This window comes from Homalodisca vitripennis, unplaced genomic scaffold (genome assembly GCF_021130785.1).
Source record: "Homalodisca vitripennis isolate AUS2020 unplaced genomic scaffold, UT_GWSS_2.1 ScUCBcl_3225;HRSCAF=8615, whole genome shotgun sequence".
Taxonomy (NCBI): Eukaryota; Metazoa; Arthropoda; class Insecta; order Hemiptera; family Cicadellidae; genus Homalodisca; species Homalodisca vitripennis.
The window spans coordinates 14,006-39,256 of NW_025779356.1; the positions used below are offsets into that span (position 1 = coordinate 14,006).

Here is a 25,251-nt window from a genome sequence, read left to right on the forward strand (position 1 = left end):
ATATATCAGTTATGGTTGTTATTGTCAGATAACTTTGTTGTTAAATAGTTACATCGTTTCTTTATATTGTTAAAGTCGTCAAAGATATTAAATATAGTAAAAAGTATTATTGCCCATTGAAATAGAATAAAATATATACTCATGAAAAGAGAAAGACTCGTGGTCTATAACAATATTTGAACTCAAAACGAAGATTTTTATTTAAAATATTTCACGAGAGAAAAGAGGTATTTTTAGTTTGTCGGGAAAATTGTCGTGATGAACGTGGAAACACTGGGCCCAGTGTTCATTTTAACAGCAGGTGTAGTTGTCTGTATATAGAATAGATAGACTCACAGGTGCTGGACTGCGGGGGAGTGTTTGTGTTACAATTTGTTTCGTTCGGTGCATAGCGAAGCATCAACAACGTGCGGTGAATTGGACTGAATTTTATTTCCTAATATTTAAAGGTAAGTCAGTTATCAAAATCTATTATATCTAACAATAACGATCATCTACTATAATTCTATTTGTTTGTCTGCACAAGCGGAATGTTTTTATCTGTTCATATGTTCATCTTTCTGTCATTGGTAAACAGCAACCAGACGATCAAAATTGTTTTTGTTGTCTTTATTTAAGTGGTAGCAAATAGTATTTTCCCGTTTATACTTTCAGCTATATACCTATTTAGACAACACGTATTAATTGTATATATTGTACCTAATTTGTATATATTATAACCTCCCAGTCTTCATTAATTGTTAGTTCAACACTGGTAGTTCTTCAGCTTGTTTTAGGCTCAGTAAAGGGCAAGGAGTAGTTATGCAACATTGTTGTTTTATTGTGGTTGATAACTTAAAGTTGTGATGAATACAACTGCCCAAACTCTTTGAACAGAGTAAATCTTCTGCTGTAGTTGTCCAATTTTTTTCCAAACATAATGAGACAAACATTATTTTGAGACAGACCTATTCCTCTCTTATTTTAATATAACTTTAAACAATTTAATTATTATATAACATAGAAAAATCTATTCTTGGATATTTATACGTTCATCAGTATTGGATGTTATTAATTTTGATTGTCTTTTTGTTACCCTACAGCAGAGCTTAATGTTTTTGATAAATTTTGTTCATGACTCTTTCTGTAGTATATGAAGAGCATTTAGTTTAAATACAAAATTGTAATTTTTTTTTTAATATAGGCTTTTAAAACATGTTTTATTGATTTGTAGAATAAATATTGAATATGGGTGTTGTGTCTACTCTAGTTACACGTCTTAAGCCGCGTTTACACCGGAGTTGGCAACCAATGATTGCAGACTTTTATCTGCAATTTTAAGTTGAACGCCTTAAAACAACTGCAACTCGCATTGCCATCTGTAGTTGCAGACCGATTTTACGAGTTGGCAACCAAAATTTGGTTTTTCGACTGAAGTCGGTAAAGATCAAAGGCGGTTGCCAACCTCGGTCGGCAATACGAGATGCAGTGCCAAATTGAGCGGCGATTTGAGTCTGCAACTAACCCCGCTACCCCTTGAGCGGTGATTTGAGTCTGCAACTAACCCCGCTACCCCTCCCACCGGGGCTCCACGTGGTTGATAGGTATTTAAAATTTACTCACCTGTATGTTATCCTTCAGGAAACATGTCAAAGCCTCACAAACATCTGGCACAAAGAGAGATATCGCACTTTGAAACTTTAAACAAATAACTGATGCTTGTATAAGGGTCGCCAGTTGCCAAAAATCACAAAGATATAGCTAACCATTCACCCACTGGAATTGCTTTCCTGTAGTTAGTATCCCTTTTGCTAATTATGTGTCCAATACCAAAAATTATACATTCAAAATCGTTGCTTGACATTCTTAAAAAGCTTTTTATACTGCCATCGCATCTAAATTCTCCCGTCAAAGGATCTGTATCACCTCTATAATTTGTCATTCAATAGATCGCTGCCACTATACCTTGCTCTTGCCTGCAATGAAGGTTGAACCCAGAATCTTCTCCGTCTTCTCAATTTACCTAGAACAACACACGCTGCCGCAGCAAGTACAACCTCTTCCGCATTCGACATTCTATATAGGCCTACTGTCTAATTTTTTGGTTGCAAGTTGCAGTACAAATTAAGCAAACTGTGTTCATGGTTGCAGATACAAATTGCAAACTTCCATCGGCAACTAACGTCGGCAATCGGAGTTGGCAATTTTTTGTTGCCAATTCTGGTGTAAACACTGCTTTAATATTCACTGATTGTTTGGAAAACATAATATTACACTTAGTTCCAGAGATAGCCTTGTTATCAAATTATTCTGTCTACACTCTGTTATAAGTGTACACCATTAAGTTGCAATAAGATAGTAGCCTACATACTACTACTTTTAAGTTTTAATGAGAACATCAAATAGCACTTTTCGTGAATGCTGTCACTTTCATGGAAAAGGTCATTGTTTTTGTGACTGCAGTATAATAAGTGGCCACCTTCACAATCAAATCATATATATTCATGATTATCTAAAGTACTGTAACCAAAATGTCGAACTGTTACGTTATAAGTTAGGTATTTAGAAGTACAGTAAGCAGTTAGGGTACGATAAGTGGACCCGGTTTTTTATATCTAAATTGGCAAACGATATTACTTAATCATAACCATTGATATAATCAATCGATACTGATTAATTATTTTGAACAATTAACTTAAATAATCTATAACAACAGCTGTAAACACTTTCAAATAATACTCGTAAGGTAATATTTCAATTTTATATAAGTAACATTTGATTATTAAAAATGGCAATCAATTTTAGAAAACTACACAACATTGCTTTGAAAGATGATAAGACATGTTTTTCGTGACCAACATGTTGGACTCGTACTGAAAAAACAATTATGTGAAATTTGTGGGAAAGAAACAACTTCTGTAACTGTGAGAAGAGCAAATATGGTCCTCTTCAGATTCCCTAATTTTGGATATAATAATTTGTTTGATCACTGTAAATATTAAATTCATATTTTAATTTAAAACATATGATTGTTACTGATTACTATAGATACTTTTATATCGATTGATAGTCTAGGATTAGAGATGCGAATATTAGGTATCGATGATTACATTCTTCGATATAAAAAACCGGGTCCGCTTATCGTACCCTACCCTAGTAAGCTTATAGTTCAGCTGTTTGTATGTAAAAAAAGTAATAATTTATCTGGTCTTTACTCAAATACCATCCAACTGATTTTACTTTGTTTTGATTAATTTGGAACAATATTGTTATGCAATATATTAAAAAGAGCTGGCGATAATTAATTGTAAATAATTATAATGTTTTTTAATTCAGTCATTTAGGTATTTTTAATTGATAATTTGGTACACTGACATGTGGTGGTGGCCATTTACTATACTGCAGCCGTTGTTATTGTCTTATATGGTTGACATAAAATAGGCTATTGATACACGGATTGATTTACGGGATAAGACTGATTTTCATACATATAAGACATTCAAGAATTGTCTTCATTTTGAACAAAGTTTCTATTACTTGTATTCTAGTGTCATATGCAGTTTGATGTTTTTGCAGACATTTTAACTGAAGGTTCCACAGTCCAATCTATTATAATGATTAATGAAAATGAGTATGATACATAAGAATGATATTTTATAATTTTTTATGTCTCAAAAGAAGTGACACACTGTGTTTGGTGTTCCAAACATACATAAGTGTTACTAATATGAATTCTGTTTTGTTTGAATTTAAAACTTTTCATGATGAAATATAAGTTCCATTTTTGGCAAAGTTTTGAAAATCCTTGATATTTTTATTTGCGAATGGATGAGTATAGTAAGTTAGACCATCCTTTAACCGAAAGATAGTTTCAACTCTGCCAGCTAGGTTCATTTGTTAACGACGTTTGAGCAGCGTAGTACTTACGATTACTTTAACCAATCTGAAATTATATTTCTGCAGGTACTGATGCCGTCAAAAGTACATTCATTAACTAAAAAGTCATAGTTTGTTTGATTTCAAGTATAATAGTACACGATTTTTCATTATATTCATCATACCAAATTTAATATGTTCAAAAAATTTAGATACATTGTGTTTGTTCTTACTTTTCTTGCAGTGAAATACTATTTGATTACCACCTATAATTTTGTTTTCATTTCATCAATACAAGTTTGATAATTCGGATTTAAAGGACTAAGATCATTATCTTGTAATCATTTAAAACATTGCTCAATATTTACAAAAACATTTTAAGCCAATATCTCCATATTCATCGCCATTATTCTTGTCGTTGTCACTAGTCTTCTACATAAACGAAATAACGGCAGCTGATAATGACGTTGGGTCACTAGTTTAAATAAAGAAAGCTGGCAAGTATTGATTTTATATATATATATATATATAGGACAAATGTATTCAATAGTATCTATATTTAAAATCGATAATCATAATCCGATTGTGTTGGTAGTTGCTTATTACACTACAGTCACAAAAACAATGACCCTGTTTTATTGGAAGACCATGTACAATGTTATGATTAGATATGTACACACTTGCTACCAAGAATTGAAAGTTCTACAGTACTGTAACTGAATAAATTCAGTAGGTAGATTTTAAAATAAAACTATAAAACATTTTTATACAAAACTTGTTTTATTTTTATATTATTGAACAGTTCATTAGCTTTCATGTGTATGTGATAAATTTGTGTAGTTGTTTTTGGCCAATAGAGTCAGTCCATTTTTGTTCGAACTGTTATAACCCTATCACCTAAATAGATTTTAGTGTTTGTCAGAATTATTGGCTCTTTAATTGGATGTAACAAAATTATTTTTGAGAAGTTGGTTTTACAAAATATATTTGGTGATACAAAAACTGAAAACATTCTACTTGCAATGTGTTTTATTCTCTTGAAGACACCACTGAAAGACTTGCAATGAAAAATTAAAAACGTAGATATAGATCAATTTGTTAATTGACAATTATCAATTTATTAATAATTGATTACAAAATACATATCAAACCCTACCTTTAAAACGGAAGGTGTAACTTGCAGCATTCCTTTCAGTTCTCTTTCAAGTTCCCATAGGCAGCATGTTCAGTCAGTTCAAGTTTGGGGGTGCATATTCAATTTCAAGATAACTTAAAATTTTGAAATAACTATCTTTTCTGCTATTGATGCACATCAAAGTCAGCAAAGCGAGTTGAAAACTCCTCTCTGGTAATGCAATGGGTTTCTCACCTATTGCATTTTAAACATATCATACTAAGCCTGATTAAGAGCCACAGATACTTTAACCTCTAACTGTACTTATTCCCTAAGTTTTTAGGTCAGGTTTGAGTTTAACGATAGTGTAATTCACGTCCTGAAAAATACCTGTACCAGTAACATTGATTTCCATGGAATAAACAACCAATTTAGCCAAATGTAACACATCCGTTGACTCATACAAAGGGATCAAATGCCACTCAAATTTCGTACAGACACTCTCAAACTGGTTTCTAATGTCATTCGGTGCTTATATGTTGTATTTGATGTGCAAATGTATTTAGAGACAAACTTATTTAATTAAATATTTGTTGGTTTTGGGGACATAATTGAGTGCTCTTTCAGTGCATGTTTTTACTAACGCAAAAGTAGTGTATACTCTACTTATTAAACATACAGCACTCACTATCAACTTTCCTCTTTTTGGACGGATATAACTGAACTATGTCTAACAAACACAAACAAACCACATGTTCAAAACTGCAGAAGCAGCTTTAGGTTACTGTCACCAACAGTACAAAAACTGATACTGCATACTTAGAGTGAGAATATACAGTGTGAGTGCAGACCACTTGTATGCAGTTTATAGCAGCTGAACCGAGAAATTACTTCCTTCGTTTAAATAAACAACTCCATGTTTCATCACAATAGTTTTGGAAAAATAATTTTCAACACTCAAAAAACCCCAAAATGGCACTTTGTTGTGGGGGGGGGAGAGGGTATGAATCATTTTTCTAATGATTTTAAAATGTAAAGGTAGGTCAATATGTATCTCATTTTACAAATCTCTATTTCAATGATGGTTTTGAAATAAGTTTAGATTTATTTAACTTCTTGTATACAGGGTGATCTAATATGTCAAAGTTGTATGGTTTTCTTTTTTTTTTATTGTTACCTCGATAAAAAACTTAAGCAAATCCAATTTTTTATTCACGCTTACCAAATAAGTACTTTTTAAATATATGTTGTAGTTGTCACTTTTCAGCACACTATGGTATAACTGACAATATTAAGTATGCTATAACTGACAAAGTTACACTGAAATGTAACTATGACACTATGTTATACCATACAATGCTTAATCTTAATCTAAAATTATTTAATTTACAAACTACTCTAATACCGTACTGTTAAATCTAAATATATTCCAATAATTGAAAATATTTGCTCAATATTTGTGCCTGTTGTATTGTGTAGTGTTTCATAAATTTTGTAGGCCTTTAAGTTGTCTTTAGTGATCAATTAGGGAATCTTTCTTCTTCTTCCAATAATTTTAAGTTACGCATATTACCTAGTTATTTGTGGTCTGTGTATGATCTACTCTTATATGTAGTTTTCTTAACAAAACCGTGAACTGTTCTGTTGCTTTTAATGGTGTTGTCAATACCAATATGTGGTTTACAACAAATAAAGAATCATTATTATTTTTGTAAGTTTTCCTTCACATGTAATAGTGTTCAAAAAGTTATTTTAAGAGTTCTTTAACAGTTAATGCCTACTTTATGTAATTTAATTACAACCAGTGACATATTAGTAGGTAGTTGGCATAAGCAAGTATTCCTATTTTGGCAATCTGCTATTTAAATTTATAAAGGTCTATGTTTGTAAAGACAAAACAAGTCAATTTCTTATGTTACTTATAGTAGGAAGCAAATTTCATGTGCAAGTTTTTATAGTAGGGGAGCCCGGGATGCTAAATTTGCAGTTACTAAAGCGTCATGGGGGCCTATAGGATTGTGAAGATTAAGTCTTAAAACGAAAAAAGTTTATGTTAAGTTTTTTATTTCAGTGTGGAGAAAAGCGTGGACAAATTTTCAAAAATGTAAAAAAAACATTCACATGGAAATACTTGAGCGCGTCAGACATTCATAATGTATACACGCTATGTCTTTCTGATAACTGAGCGATATTAATCTGACGAGTAATTAGTGGACGGTGGCCATAAAAAGGGATAGAAAAAAGAAGAAAAAAAGTTATTCGAGCGTGTCAGATGTTAAGTAAACTAAAAAAAATATCCTATTTAAATGACTGACGATTTGGATGTGATCGAAAGTCATGACAGATTTGTGAAAATGTAAAAAAAAAATGCGGTCTTGAAATACTCGAGTGCGTCAGATATTTATACAGGTAGTTCAATTCGATGTCCTGACCGTTCTAAATGATAATCTGACAATAATGTGGAGTAATATTGTTCATCTGACCATTTGAAAAAAAAATTTTTGTTTTTTTTCACGTTTCTTTTCCACAAAATACACATTTCATACTTATATCACTCATTATTGTAACATAAATGAGTGAACAATCAAACAAATAATTAAAAACGTACTTCTACAAAAACATGTTGTTATTGTGATCAGCTGAGATGGCATTATGGCGGCAGATGGTGTGAGAGAGTGAAAGGCAGAGAAAGAGTGAGAAGGAAAGAGAGGCGCAGAGTTGGAAATATACAGTTCTCAGCGGCTGTACGCTCCACCCTTTATGTATGGTTTTAGCTACCTCACCACATGAAAATCGTCAGATTATATTTTTTCCGTAATCCTTAAAAGATTTCCTTCAAAATAAAAAAGTTCAATCGGGCTTGAGTATTTCGAGGTAACGTATTTTTTTTTTGCCTTTGTGACTTGCCTCTTTCCTTATACCACGCTTAAATCGTCAGATTATAGAAATCTACACTGTTCTACATGTACTTAACTTACCTTGTATTTATCTACGCGCATGAGTTTTTCTGAGGATCGATTTTTTTACTAGTCTGATGGTCTGCCCTCAATGCAGACCCCTATATTAAAGGTTCATATGTGCTAGGGGTACATTACAGGGTACGACGTTCCTCCCCATATAATTTTCTGACACGCTCTAGTAACACAAAAAATTTCCGCTTGGGTCCCCCTACTATTAAAGAAATATGTAGATATATATAAATTTAGATAGCATTTTTCAGTTTATTTTTTGTGACCTGGTTTTTTTGTCCACACATTGTCTGCTTACTTCATCTTCCTCTAAAAACTCTTACATCTTTTCTCAACTTCATTTGGTATGTCAGGGATATTTTTACTTGGCTTTTGGCATTTTACATTTTTGGTTTTTCATTAATACAAAGTAAGGTGTAAATTTGTATTTTTTACAATTTTACCACTTACCATTTGTTCAAAATACCTCTTCTTATTTAATACATTTTCTTATGAAAAATTTATGGACAGCTGCTTATTTAAAATTTCTTTAGATACTAAATATTTCTGTACATCTTAGATCATACTTTAACCCTGAATCTGGCAGTAATTTTCCTCAAATGGTAGGCAATTTTTGAGTGTTTTGTATCAGTACTTGAAAAATGTTGTAAAAATAGATTTTTACTATAAACCTGTATGTGTAATGCATTTTTTCAGGAGAATGTGGAAATAATTATGCTATAAAACACATTAGGCATAAATCACAAAAAATACAACTTTCCTTTTTGAAGTGGTGGGACTGCATCTGGTAAAGTGTGGTAATATAATAAATATTAGAATCTGATATAACCAATTTGTTCTTTATTTTATCTAGTTTCAGAAAATATACAATGGTATCCAGGTTATCTTGAAACAAAATTAAATGTATCGTAAAAACCTCTTAATAGTACACAAAAGGTTTTGTTACTAAGGGGTAGGTTTAGTTTCAAACATTTTCAAAAACCATAATTACAGTAATGTTTCCAAAATTTATAGAATTATATGTACTACAAAACAATAAATATATTATTTTATTAATCAATTTATACTTTTCAATAATTAGCAAAAAATATAATTTTTACACTAAGTGTTTGCAAAATATACCAGAGAACTGTGTGATCTATAAAATAATAAGTAAATTAATAATAATTACCTGGTACCCTGCAAGTGTAGGCTTGTTGGTGCATAGGAGTAAAGTGGTGTTAAGAGCGACAGGTTTTGAAAAAACCAGTTACTTCATATGTAAATTTTGGTACGGAAATATTTCACTAATTTTACAATCAATTTAAAATATTTGAACTTTTTCTGAAATATTGGAAGTTTTGGGTTCCAGAAAAGAAAAAAATCTAGGTGTCACTGACAAGGCTTAGGTTGTCTGACTGACAGGTCAAAAAGTTTTCTAATGTCAAAAAAAGCAAAATATTAGGACATTGGAATGAGAGCCTATAACAAGCTATAGCCCAACATAATAAACCATGCCCATGATATATCACTAATATGGTAGCTCCAAAACATTTTCACTGCACTGCACAATAGCCTATATTGAACTTAGCATACTAATTACAACATATCTCACTTATAAAACAATCATATTTCTAAACATATCAATTTAAAAAGATCCACAACAATTTCGTTTATAAATAATTAACACTATCTAGCAAAATAAATACCTTTTGTGACTAAATATCTTTTGGTCTTTACCAAAATAGATAGACACCTGTTTCATAATATTTGAAATGGTATATAAATAGTGGTGGTAGTGATGACTTAAAAATGTACTATATGAACTGTTGAAACGGGTGCGTGTCAGATCGACATAATTTGATTGTTTGTTCTAGGGTTGGTTAACTATAATCATTAACTGACAGAGAAATGAAAGCTAATTTATATTGTTGTTTTATTCCATAAGACATTTTACTGAACGTAGATAATATTATACATGCCGTAGCTTGTTTGGATTTATTTACAAAGATTAAAAAAAAGTTTAAATAAGTGGTATTTATTGTGTTTACAGGCAGAAACAGCGATAACGGAGTTTTACAAGGACGTGAGTGTAAAACATATCTATACACTTTGTTATCAAAGTATCTTCCTCATTTCTTATTGATAAATTATTTTATCATATAATTTTACTTTAAGTTGCAAGAGTAAATAGCAGATATGAAGTATACAGTTAAAAACAACATTTCCACAAATAATAGCAAGTTGGCAGTTAACACGAGGAACCCAGTTGCCAGAAGGATTCCAAGGAAAAAGAAGAAAACGTACAATCCAAGAATTCAGAGAGGTGTTTTATATCTTTCACACCTTCCGCACGGATTCTATGAGGAGCAGCTTGACAAGTACTTTAGCCAGTTCGGGACAGTTACAAATGTTTGTGTGCCCAGAAGCAAAACCGGGAGATCCAAGGGGTATGCATTTATTGAATTCAAACATGCAGAAGTAGCTGAAATGGCAGCTTTCACTATGGACAATTATCCGATGTTCAATCGTCTACTCAAAGCAAAATACCTACCGCCCAATCAGCAGAAACCGCACTTGTTTCGATTTTCAAACAGATCAAATGTAAAGAAAACCTCCGTTTCAGAAAAGGCACAGCAGTCTCTGAATGACAACCGCATCAAGAAAAACAGATGTCTTGATCTAGCTACTGAAGTCGCGGTTTTAAAAAGCTTGATCAAGAAGAAAAAAGAACTTGAGGCTAGATTGAAAAATCTGGACGTTAATTATAAGTTTGATGTCAAGAAATCAAATGTTGTTTTACTTGAGGATATAAACTCTTAAGAGAAAGAATTCAGAAACAAAATTAATTAAATACATACATTGTATCATGTTAACTATGGACAAAGAAGAAGATAATTTTAATCCCTTAATATAGAAAACTTCTCTTCAACCATTAATGATTTAAGAAATGTGTACATATTATAAATTGCCCTCTTTTAGCACAAAGTGTTTAGTAAAATAAGGTATTACTTTTATAGTATTATAAAGTCAACCAAAATGTTGTAAAATAAGTCCTAGTTGGATTAAGCAATAATTGTTCCGCCAAGACTATTGTAATACAATTTCTTGTAGTTCTTTTTGCCAAATTATATTATAATAAAACAGAATGTGTCGTTTTTTTTGTTTTGTTTTTTTTCTTCCTTACATCAGTTTCAGTGAGGTAAGCAGGTAAGCATATTCAAGAGATTGGAATACAAGTACCCACATGTCAGTCACAGCCTATGGTGTGACGTGAGTGTTACAAACAGATTAGCTGATTATCAAGTAGGCGGTTGACTGTCATCCACTCATTACTCAACTTCCTCATTTTATCCTCCTCTTTACTCACTGAATGCTGTGAGTAATTTGCCAGGTAATGGTTTACGCGTATATCTAGTTATGGCATTTTATTAGTTTTCTTTGTCCTTGAAGTGGTACAATGTTTTTAGGTAACTGTTTATATATTTTTCCATTGGAAGTACAACCAACAGCACAGAAGCATGTTTAACACATCTTTTATTCTAATATAACGTAATCCTTGTATATAAAGATGTATTTATAAATTCCTCCAAAATTCTAATTCATGTCTAACTTAAATTTATGTAGGAAAAATTTAAGGTATACATTTTTATCTCTAGAGAATAGTGTGAAAAATTAAAAAATATGTATTTAAAGTCAAAAAAATTATAATTAATGATTTGTTGTGTCCGGAAATAAACTATAGAAATGTCAAACGTAATTGTTGCGACATACTTAGATTTTGTCTGTAGCCTATAATATGTAAACGTATAGAAAAGTAGTTCTGTTCCTTGTAGCTCTTTCGTCTTATTTAAAATAGAAAAAAGCTTTAAATACCTGATATTTCAGGAGTATGTGTATTTCTCTTTGCATCTACATGAATTTTATTGTGATCAGTTAATATTTATTCTTTCAAAAGTTACATAACGTGGAAGTATTTTAATGTGTAGCATATGACATTGTATGACATTCTAGTGAGCCGTCTATGCATTGTGTACATACTGAATTGTCAAAAGTTCATTTTCTATTGAAACACATTCCAAACATGAATGTGTGTTCATATTTCTTTTGAAATGTATGTGTGTTTATTAAGAGCAGTTTTGGGTTACACTCAAAATAAGCAGGCTACTATAAAATAGCAAAATAGCTCATCATGTGTAATAAGGTAATTGTTGCAATTTACTTGTGGACATTTTTTTAATAATGATATTAATTTGACAAATAGGCTCTGACACATACATTTACATCTGAAACACAACATTATGTTTTAACTTATGAAATACATTTTTCATGATATTGAATGGTATTTATTCTAATTTAAAGGAAGTTAAATTTCAGTTCCAAATTTTCCAATTTCAGTTCCAAATTTTAAATAATCCCATATATTGATTTATAATTAGGTGCTAGAATAACCTCATTTCCCTCAATTAAAACTGGTTGGGGCTCAGTTAAAAAAGCTTATTTTATTTTTGCCCTAAAATAAATTATTGAGGTATTAAAAATCTACCTGGATATACAAATAGCAAAATAAACTGGCCAATTAGTATGAAATACTCGAGGTAAATGTAATCTGAAAACAGTTCTGTGAATCACTTATGAAAAATTATCATAATTGCTTAAGTGATATATTTTTATATGATTAATAATAAAACAGGCTGCTATTTAAAAGTAAACTAAGTGCCCATATTAGGGTTAATATTTATAAATAAATATTTTGTATTTTGCCATATTTTTTTAAAATCTGTCATGGCATATCATTACAGGGCCTATTTTATGATGAAAAAATGTTCAGTGTACAAGAACCAAGATTTTGCAAGCCACAAGATTACCACATTTTGCCACATACAAATCTGTGGCCAGAAGAAAGTAGTGGAAAAATAATATCCAGTTAATCTCTGTCTAAAAGTAATAAAATACATGGGTGGTTTGAACTGATTTTTTAAAACATTTAAATCACTATGTTTACACAAACAAGAGCTATGATAAGCATAAAATATCTGGTTAGATTGCATAAAAACATCATAAGACAATCTCAGAAATCTTAATTTACTATTACTTTCTAAATTTACTAAACATTTTCATTGATTCAGCATAAATTTATTTAAAATTATTAGAAACATGTTTTCTAATCAAACAAAGTGCAACATTCTATCTTATCCTAAGAATGCCTTATTTTTTAAATAACTACTGATAGAAAGTTCTGTTGCATAATTTTGATCAAAGGAATTGTTGCACACTGAAGCCGTGGTGGACCAGTGAAGCGCTAACTGATTGTATAAACACATGAATGGTCACTGATTGCAATATTGTTAACTGACCTGTAATGTGATAGAGTTGAGCTCATGATTAAAAACCCCGGTATATTTCATTTCTTGTAAATATTTATTTACTCAGAACAGCTTTGATTTTCATCACTTTGATTTATTTATTTGGAAATTTCTTGGTTTACATTCACTTCTAATATTTTAACGATAGAAATAGCAGCAATTTACCTGTAATTTCAGGTGGACTTAAAACTTTGTACAATTTTTTTTAAACACATTTACTAAAAATCAAAATTAGTAGTTATATATTTTGTAATATATTTTTTCTTTCAAGGTGAAATATTACTACTACTTGCATATGAAGTAGGTCATAACCAAATTGTTTTGTTTTGTTGTTGTGACAACTCGATTTTATAAAATTCAACTTGGAGGTGGTGACCATGTTTACAAACTGAAGTTATAATGAAAAATATATGTGTGAAATAGCCATTTTATATCAGATATTTTAGTTAAAAAAACACTTTGCAGACATACATGGAACCATACTAAAGCTACAAGAAATACGGTTGTTAGTTCATTTCTTCCTCAACCTTATGATAAGTGAATCACATTGATATGTTTACGGAGTACCTATATTTTACAAAGTTTTATATATATATATATATATATATGAGGGCATGTTTGATCAACAGAACAGTGTTCTCTTACACTTATTTCACTGTAAATACTGTATTGTTGCAGTTTCAACATTATCCCTAAACTATGGACGAGTCTAGAGGTAAATTGTAAATTGGTTAGTATAGCTATACCTGTCCCACTATTTACTACAACTGATACAGCCTCATCATTACGTATAAGCTATGAAATTGACTAGATGTTTGTTTTAATTGGCTGATATTGTTATATTGTTATTAGTATATCACATGAAATTTTAAGCAATCTATAAAAAAAAAAGAATTTAGTTTGGTAAATCCTCTTGTGACTTACCAAAATCATCATCAATCAGTTATTAAAAGAAGGGGTGTTTCCAAGACAACAAAGTTTCCAGAATCTCCCAGATATATAAAAAAGGTCAACTGGGGAGATATCGTCCTACTTATCCAGTGTTATCTAAAATGTGAAAGTTTTGGTTTAGGAAAATGTTATTAATTTTTGGAGAGTAATTCCCTTTTAGATACATTTTGGTTTGAGAAAGACTAGATCTAACCTGTGATACAATTGATGATTTATTCAGGCAGATGAATCAGGTATCTGAAATAGGACCTTAACTCAGGTCACATAAGGTGCCCTGAACAAGGCCCGTGACCATTGTGATTTTATTACTAAGCTAAATTATTACAGTTTTTCAGGTCCTTTACTAAAATATTTTAGGTCCTACTTACATAATTGGCAACAAATTGTCAACATCAATGGTGTAACCTCCAAGGAAATTACTTTAAAGCATGGTGACCCCACAGGGCTCTGTACTTGGACTACTCCTCTTTTTAATCAGTATAAATGATCTGGCTTACTCAGTGCCGGCTAAACGAATACTGTATGTGATTATACAAATTTTAAAATTACAAATAACGTTTGTGAACTTTCCAAATTGTCCGAAGAAACTTTACAAGGTATATATTATTGGTTTATATCTAATGGATTTCTTTTAAATGAAAAAAAGACAAAAAGTATTATTTTTAGTTTGAAATTTGTTTTTGACAATGGAAGGATTGTAAAGGAAACAGGATTTTTCTGGACATTTGCTATTGTTCAGTGATACAAATAATCTGTAACACTACACTTCAAGATCTGCAATCTGATCTCTTCTTCAGGTAAATAACGAATCTAACACATATTTACAAACTAGGTTCAAATAAACAAATCATATAAGAGCTTTGTGACATGTGTGTGTCAGGAATCATAACCACCATGTTGTGTGTCAACTTCCCTTACTCTAAATCATGCACTTAATAAAAAACAAAACACAACACTAATTATTAAAACTGTACTAAAAATACAGGTCACAATAGGTCTGTATTCACCTACGAACCTACATGGTGGAGGCTAAAGGTTGATTTTAAATCAGTTAGTATTGGTTTACACATCACACTGTATTACTTTACCCCAAATTATTGAAGCTTCTAGTGTTTATGTGAATTAATCTATTTGGAACGTAGAAAACCCACGTGTGGTTTTGATGAAACAGGACAAACTTTTGAAACTGCTAGTACACAACAGACTGCTTAGTTTAATAATTCTAAGAGATTAAATTTAAATTCTACATGTTGAATAACTGTCTCTCTAAGGAATAATTTTGATTGCTATGGAAATAGGTCAACTCAGAACTTAAAGAATGTTGTGTACTTTTTCCACGAGTCTTCCTTGTTTGTTCTCTCATGTCAGCTTGGTTTATTTCAAGAGCTTTTGCTCATTTACAGTCAAGATATAGGGAAATTGTTTAAATGTAATTGATAATAAAACCCTACCAATTGATTTCATGGAAAGAGAACACTTTAATGACAAACAAAGATAACTGCCATTAGTTATGGCTCATTAAGTTATGACAATAACAATGATTACTTCATAGAAAGTTTTAACTATTTTATATAACACTAATTTTTATTTAATACAGTTCAACAGAACTGTAACCCAACTGGCCTGCACAAATAATTATAACGTATGATAATAAAAATAATTGCACAAAATTTTAGGATACATGAACTTAAAATGGCTATGACTAGGAATCTTACTGGGTAGCTAAAAAACTGGATATAATCAGAGAAACTTCCTGTACAACCGGAAACCTTTAAAAAAAATTTCCCTACGAACTTATGAAATCAAGAAATAATTTGACAGCTCTTTGAATCAAAACCTGGTGAATCTTTCAACATCGTATTTTACGCGTTGGTCCGTTCGCGAACCCCGACTGATTCCGGTTGATCCAAGGTTGCGGTTGATTGAGGAGTTGAGTTTATTTTGGTTAGTTCTACCCCTGTGTCGCACCTACCCCAAACACGTAACAATCCATTGGACAATTAAGTCGAGCGCCCGATCTTGTCAGGACTCGACCACTATACGAACGGGGCATGCTGTAATCGGTAAAGCGGCAGAGCGATAGTGGCCGCGATACAAACTGTGTTCGTGTGTTTTAGTTTTATTCTGTCACCGAAATAAAGTTTCCGGTGACAAAGTTGTTCAACTCTTTATTCTTGCGTGAAAATAGCATTATGAAAAGATGAGTGTTAGATTGCACATGCATAAAATGTAGTGTTCATCCTATAAACAGGCTTAAAGTTCGGTTCGGTAAATATGATCATCTGTTAAACGGTTTGGTAAGAGATGTAACCCGTTTTTTTAGTACACCAGAATGTCAGTTGGATTTTACCAGACCTGATAAAACACCTTTTGGATAAGGAAACAGTGGATTCTTTTACAACAAGTGAAGCTGAGAAGAAGACTTGGGTCCTACATGATGCACAGCAATGACAGAATGAATTTAGGACTGAGCGGCATGAGAAAAATGTAATGTGTGGAGTTGGCGGTGCATCAGCGGCACCGTGTGGTAAGGTCCTACAGCTCAAGTCTGACGTGGCAGGTGTCGAATTTATTTTCCATATGTACAATAAAAACATTAAACTAAGTCGCCGCTGTAACTTCCACCACTGCTCGTATCGCGGTCGAGGCCTAGGTTTGATAAATGAACGATTGCTCCTCACACACACGTTTCGATTGGTCGTCAGATAACATAGGTCAAAACAAAGAAAATGATGTTGTGTTTTGATATCATGCTCATATCCAAACCTCGACTTAACTAGCTGCGTTTACACTGGCAAAAAGTTGCGCAAGTGTTGTGTCCGATAGTAATAATCACTACTCAAGCGGGCGGCCGCAAGAGTTCTTGCGACCGCTGCCGCAACCAGTGTCGGACATTCAAATTTCAATAATAAACATTGCCGAGACATCATTGCCGTTTGTGAACTGACTTCATATTGATTCCGCGACAACCAGCGATACAAACAGGTGTAGCCAGTAAAATGGCTTACCTTTTTCACATTATGCGGCAGTAATTGCGCAAATTTACTAGCCATGGTGAACTCAGCATAAAATTATCGCCAGTCTGCAGATAGCCAGCCGGTCAAATCTACCACACGACGGTTTTCGTGGTAGAGCGGCATTGGCTAGACGACGGCTGGTGAAAATCCCATCAGTACTCCTATCAACTATTTATCTCAACGACTTTACCGCACAAGTGACGATTCGACCTATTAAAATCAAATAGTCCAACGTGTATGAAGAGCTATACGTCATGTAGTTTCTAAGTTCATGACTTTAATCTAACGAACGTTGTGACTTGAACCACAGCCTATCATGTGTTGTCGCGATGCGATGGGGCGATTCTATTCTTGCACTATCTTAAGGCAAACACTAAATATTTATGAGCCCCGTAATTGATAACGTTATTTATGCTCGTATTCTGGAGGCAAACCATATGGAAGGTGTTTTTTTTACTAGAGTCAATTTATTCTGCAGATCGCGACTAACCGCACTTCTGTAACCTCCGTAGCAGAATACTGTCTGATGCATTCTTCATTTACTGGCCCGCAGTGGGATATGTTTGGAGCCATGATACTTTCGCGGAGCTATATATATATATATATATATATATATATATATATATATATATATATATATATATATATATATGTGTGTGTGTGTGTGTGTGTGTGTGTAATCAGGGCTGCTACCAACGATGAGAATCTGAATTTTGGGCTCCGGGAAAACATGCGTGGATTATGTGTGAATTTTTACAAAGTCCCTGGAAACTGTACTAGGGATGGATCGATTCCGATACTCGATACCGCGGCACTTTACACTCAAACCCGAAATCGACAAAAGTGGTAAAAATACGATTGAAAAATCACGAGTTTACAATATTACAACTAGTGATATTGCTGAGTCCAAATAAGTCTATTAGCGGACGACAGCTGATCGCCACTACGCAAATTACCGATTGCCAACACATGTTTGTACTTTCTGCATGAAACACTGTTGATAGATGACCAAAATGAACAAATTACTGTAGTTTAAAAATAGTGTTTTAGTTATAATTGGTATTTTCTATATATATCTTTTGGCGTGTCGTCGAGAGTCTACTGCGTTTATTCGTGGACAACTGATCGGCAGTATGCAGATTACCGATTGTTAAAACGTGTGTTTGTATTCGTTGCGTATAAACATATTTAGAAACATACAGTAACAACATAATGTGATTTATAAATAATACTTTCATTGAAGTACGTATTTCTTATGACTATATCTGTCAAAGCCAGGGTAGTCTGTTGGTCTATGCGTGGATGTTAGATGTTAACAGACGATCGCTAATTTATATTTTTTCCATACGTCGTATTTTGTGTAGTTGTTTCTCTATACCATACATTTTACGTAAATTTGGATCTCATTTTATAAACCACCATCTCTACTATTTGAAAGCAGAAAATATTGTAGTTTTAAAAATATATCCATTTCCCAGAATTGCAATTTGCAAATTCCTTTGAAGTGGCCGTGGCGTATTCTAGGCTTGTTTTTCGAGAAGGTCAAAGTTCAAAGTAGAGATCAGAAGATATTTTGTTTATTAGCTGTTTGTGCCAAACCGACCTTTCGTACCGGTACAATCGTTGTCTCGTACTGAAAGTTCTTACAGTACAGACATCTGACCCACAATGCAGGACTGCAGTTTGGCCCACGGTAGCGCTGTATTGGTAATTATTTGTTTTCTTTATTTTTCAGAATTGGATACATATATTTCCCAAACATCACAAAAAAAGAAAGTTATGATGTATACAAGATGTTATATCCACACTTTGAAACACACACGAGATAAAAACTAAGGAACTTTAATTAGGTGGTAGCAACGAATCGTTTCCGAATTTCACGCATATCTCTAGCGACGAAATTTGCTACATCACCCCAACTTCGTGACATTTCCTGCAAGTGCAGTTGGTGATGATAAACTATCAACGTTGTATTATAGTTGTTTATTTGGTGTGAAAATGGACTAGAGTCTGATATTTTGGACCGAGAAATCCGGGGATTTGAACGAGTATTTGAGAGGCCACCCCGAATCAGCCACATATGACACACTGAAGAGCATCAGCATCATCAGAACTGAAGAATGATAATTGATTTCCCAGATTATTCTTTTGTACTAAATAAAAGTTTTCTAACTTAAAGCATTGGTATTATGTCTGGACCCAAAATATCCTTATTGTAAAGGTTTAACTTATAGAAAAACCATCAACCAACCAACTAATTTAAGAAAATAACTTATCACATGAGTTGGTTTATTTAATTAAACAAATTTGCATAAACCCAATATAAAACTTTTACGAAGTTTTATGTTTTGTTTATTAAATATTTATATTTATTATCAAAGTGTATTCTTGGAGTAAAAAATCACACTGAATCGTTTACCAGTCAATTTCTGTGGCCCTGAAACCTATTTATGTAAAAGTTTAGGAAAAACCATTCTTATGGAATTTGAAATTTATTTCATAGAATGTGTATGTATTAAAATATAAATTTATTATCACTTCTGCACTATGGGGATTAATAAGTTGCATTTAAATACAGTTTGTCTCTGAAACATAAACATAAGTTTGAAATAGGTAGGAGTAATAGTTTGTTTGTCCTTAGGAAGACCTGTGTGTTCTTTACAGCTGGTCTAAACATAAGTTTGAAATAGGTAGGAGTAATAGTTTGTTTGTCCTTAGGAAGACCTGTGTGTTCTTTACAGCTGGTCTAAACATAAGTTTGAAATAGGTAGGAGTAATAGTTTGTTTGTCCTTAGGAAGACCTGTGTGTTCTTTACAGCTGGTCTAAACATTAGTTTGAAATAGGTAGGAGTAATAGTTTGTTTGTCCTTAGGAAGACCTGTGTGTTCTTTACAGCTGGTCTAAACATAAGTTTGAAATAGGTAGGAGTAATAGTTTGTTTGTCCTTAGGAAGGCCTGTGTGTTCTTTACAGCTGGTCTAAACATAAGTTTGAAATAGGTAGGAGTAATAGTTTGTTTGTCCTTAGGAAGGAAGACCTGTGTGTTCTTTACAGCTGGTCTAAACATAAGTTTGAAATAGGTAGGAGTAATAGTTTGTTTGTCCTTAGGAAGACCTGTGTGTTCTTTATAGCTGGTCTAAACATAAGTTTGAAATAGGTAGGAGTAATAGTTTGTTTGTCCTTATGAAGACCTGTGTGTTCTTTACAGCTGGTCTAAACATAAGTTTGAAATAGGTAGGAGTAATAGTTTGTTTGTCCTTAGGAAGACCTGTGTGTTCTTTACAGCTGGTCTAAACATAAGTTTGAAATAGGTAGGAGTAATAGTTTGTTTGTCCTTAGGAAGACCTGTGTGTTCTTTACAGCTGGTCTAAACATAAGTTTGAAATAGGTAGGAGTAATAGTTTGTTTGTCTTTAGGAAGACCTGTGTGTTCTTTACAGTTGGTCCCATGTTATTTAAATGTGAGTTATTTCTTCTTGTTGCTTCTTCCCAATGAATGTATGTTCAAGACCCCATGTGTATGTACAGAAGGTAAAAAAAGTTATAAGAAAATAATTAGAATTGATTGGGCCAATTTTTCAATCTTTGCTGTTGCTCAACAAAACATTGGCTGTAATGAAACACATACATCAAAATGTTTTTTTTTTCTACTTTCGAGACAACATCCATACTTGAATAGAAAAAAGCAGTGATGTAGTCTATCTGGGATTTGAGTTCAGAGAGACCCAAAAACATTACTCCACGGATATTTATGGGCAGAAGTATATCCAACTGTTCCCTTTTTAATAATACGTATTGAAAATACACAGTGAATATTTTGAGAAACGCTTTATAAATTATACAAAACAAAACAATTTTTTTTGATACTACATTTCTTTGTAATTGGTGGTCAAACACATTCTTAAAAGTTCTGAAAAATAAACAAACATAATATGTAATACACAGCAAGCAAGTAATGGATTTAATCATTTAAAAATCAAATTCTAAGTGCATTCCTACAAATCTTTATAATATTTACATTAAAATGTACGAGAAAAGAAGTATTCACAGAATTGGAGTTTGAATTACGATTATTATGATTCAAACAATGTCTGCTGCTGAACTAGTTGCAATTGTTGAACCTTTATTACTCTGCCCTCAATAACTTAAAATCCTTAGTCAAAGTTTTTCAAATATCCTTGAAGTTCTCATAACAGTCAATGTCCATTTTACCTCTAATATTAGAATATTGTGTTGCAATCATCTTGACAGGTTAAAATTTTAATTTTCTGTAATATAACTTTGATCCTCTACATCTTGGAAGTTCTTACTAAGTGAATCTCTGTAAGTCTTAAGTTACAAATTAATTTGTCTGTTTAACTCGTAAGATGAAGCATCTAAATAAATTGGATTGAGCAACTATTCTAGTAAGCAATCTAACATTCAACCTTTGCCAAAGCCTTGCAAACTATCATATTGTGGCAAGAATCTCTACCACCCTTCTTTTTTGTCTGTAAATTCACTTATTTACTTACTGATAGTGTTCTGTACCACGCTTCATGATTTGCTATTTTACTAAATTTTCTTTTTAATGTGATACACTAACAGTACTGTGTATTATAGGTATAACGTATTGTTTACCTTAAGATAATCACGCAAGGTTACGCTTTTTCTAAAACAATTTGGGAAGTGACTCCCTGTCCCTCCTGAACATGCTACTAGAATAAAGAGATATATGTTAATAACATACAAGTACATTTTCTTACTTGTCTTAAACACAAGTAAGAATTTGGGTCACCATGGGCGGTTTTGTGTTTGCCCTAAAACAGACAACATTCTGCCTCTGAGAGTTAAAACTTAAACAATGTTTACCATTTTAAATTGTACTACAGAGGTTATAAAGGTGGATTTTCCAAACCAAACTTCAGCCCTCCACATTAATTCACTCGATACGTTAATGCAAATAGACAGGTACAAACACAGAAGTATGTTTTCGTCATTAACTGGTGGGAGAGGCCATGCTGAATGATCAGCCTGTTAAACTTTGTGGTCAAGGATGTAGCCAGCGAGGAGGTCCAAAGGGTTCGGATCCTCCCTAAATTTTCAATTACGTTTTTAGCAAACGATTATTATTATTATTTAAATAATTCAATATTACTGACATGTACTGCTGAAAGATCGTTCTCAACATTGAAATGGGTCAAGAACTTTTTAAGGGACTGCATTTGTCTTACAGTCTGTCCACTACAGGAAAATATCAGTCGTCTTGACTCCTCCCTCCCCCCCCCCAAAAATATTTTCCTGGCTACTTTCTTGCTTGTGTTAGTTAATTTTAAATGTACTATAGGCCTATTAATGTTTCAAGAGCACAAGGCTAAATTTATTGTAATATTTCCAGGTATATCTTCTTCTTCGCTTGCATCTGAAAAATCATGCAAATAAATAAAAATTGCATTATTCATTGAAAAACATCTATTGATTTTAAGGTAGTAGAAACTGTTTCCTATGTTTTAAAGACTCTTAAGAATATGCAAATTGAATAAGAATATATGGCTGTTTACTGTGTAAAGTAGTAAATTCCATGTATGTAGCACTATCCTGTTCTGAAAATAATCCTAATTCCAAGCCTCCAGGTCTTTAAACAAAGTTAGTTTAAAATCAATGAAACATTTGTACTGAACTGATGTTAACAGGAAAGTGAATTAATAGAAACTTTTGAACTACCATACATGAGATCTATGCTCTGTCCATCCCAATTTTTAACAGTAATCCCGTAAAAAAAAACAACATAACACAGTAAACTTCTAATTAATTTATATGTACCGTTTTAAATACCGATGTAGAGTAGCAGAGGGTAGTTTCAGACCAAATTCAAAGCCTCCAGGTCAGTTTTTTTTTACACTTTTAGTGCATACAAACAAACAAATTGGATTTCATTCTCTAGCAACAGGAAAATGATTCACTAAACACTCAGCCAAAAATATTGTCCAAGTCATAATTATGAGTCACACTTTGCCAATAGTAAGTAACTAGTCTTGATGCCCTTGTACTCTGTCATCATTCATGTACGTATTAATTCACATCACGTAATGCCTGTGTCAGCATGATCAGAATAAATATCTTGAGAATTGAATTATCATTGTAAGTAGTTATCTAACAATAAAGTGGTGCTATTTTATTGAAGTAAGTATTAACAACAAGTCATTGTTTATGATAGGTTGTTATGTAGGATATAAAACTACAAGAGTTTAATAATTGTATTAAATCACAATAATACTAAATTATAATATTTTAATATTGCCCACAAAATATTGATTGGTATACAGTATAATTAAAGAGCATCCATGTGGTTTAATGGACAACATTTTATAATTCAGTGGAATAGATTCTGATTTCAAATTCTTTGAAAGCTACAATCAAATTCTTTAAACCAACTTAGCACAATGCCTTCAGTGTGAATATTATGAATAACATTAAAATTTATAGCATTCACAGAGTAATCTATAATAGAGTTTGCTCAATGTTACAGATTTAAACCAATTGACTTCAGCATTTCAAAAAATTCAATTTTATGGAGATTTTTACTAAAACCTTTACACAAAATATAGTAAATTTAAGTACTAATTTTGAAAGGCTTGTTTTGTTACTTTGTCCTATTCAGCATGATGCACTAATGATCTACCATTGTCAATGTGTTAATGTTATTACCGCAGATTATGAACACTGAATCAAATAAAGAAATAATGGCCCATAGTACCTGTTTTGTTACTCTGTCGTGTTCAGCACGATGCCCTAATGTGTCAACATGTTAATGTTATTCAGACAGAGTATGAACACTGAATCAAATATACGAATAGTGGCCCCTGCTTCCCTTGGAACCTGGTGTAGGGATTATCTTTAGTTTGTAGATACTGTATTTCAATGAACTACATTAAACGCTGCATGCACCAGTGACTTTGTGTGGCTTGGATCAGATACAAGCTTGACTGCAACACAGAAGGAATTAATTGCTTTACAGTGAAAAGGGGTGCTGTAGCCTGGAATGGTTTACAAAGAGGCAAAGATCTACCTACGAGTTATTGACATTTATAGTGACTTTGTGGGATATACCATAGTTGAAGGATTGTACAATAGTTGTCATACAAACTTCTTGAGCTCAATTTTTAATTTTGACTTACATATTCTATAAAATTTACATGTTTAAAGAGTGGTTTAAAGTTGATATATTGGTTGTTTAGTGGCTACGTGAAATTAGTGTACTGAAAACCGTTTGAATAGCACAAAAGTCGACATAGTATGCTCTAATTCTACTGAGTAAATGGACTCAAATCTCCAAAAATTATACTTTGTAACAAAACAAACCACAAAATTAAATAGTTTACTATATATATATATATATATATATATATATATATATATATATATATATATATATATATATATGCCAAGCTTAAATTTAAAATATTAGCAATATTTTAAGGTTTCCAAATTCACCATAAAATCTATTTTAAAGAATCTGCATGTAGCTTTCAAAGAATTTGAAATTGGAATTTCTTCTTCAAATGCTTAAATGTTATCCATTAAACCATATGGATGCTCTTTTACATCCTAGTTATACTGTTAGTATACCAAGCAAACTATTATCCAAAATAGTAGCTTTCTTTTGAGGTTTAGAATAGTACCAATAGTTTAGAAGTTTAATACTATTTCAACCAGTAAATGCTACCTAAAAATTGTGTATTTTTGAAGAATTGTTATAGAACCCTCGGAAGTCTTTACATTATATTTTATATATATATATATATATCCTGTTTGGTATTGAAGAAAAAAAATTAACTGGTAACAAGTTTACTAGTGCAAAAATAAAGGCTTTAATACAGGAGATACTAGATACAAATTATGGTGGGTACATATCAGAACCCAAATTGTTTTTAAGAAGATTGAGTGACGTCAGAGGCAGTAATTAACAGTCCAGTGATAAACGAATCTAACTGGGTCTTCTGTGTTCTGACTTTTGACGAGA

The 25,251-nt window shown here is 32.2% G+C and overlaps 1 protein-coding gene across 2 annotated transcripts in view; it reads left to right on the forward strand.

The window, feature by feature from the left end:
* Positions 1-329: 329 nt before the first annotated feature.
* LOC124372444 (acyl-CoA Delta-9 desaturase-like) overlaps positions 330-25,251 on the forward strand; it is a gene marked incomplete at its 3' end in the record, with an annotated part of 40,445 nt that continues 15,523 nt past the window's right edge. The window contains 2 exon segments of one of the 2 annotated variants that reach the window (XM_046830846.1): positions 330-449; positions 9,971-10,003. 2 annotated transcript variants of the gene reach the window in all.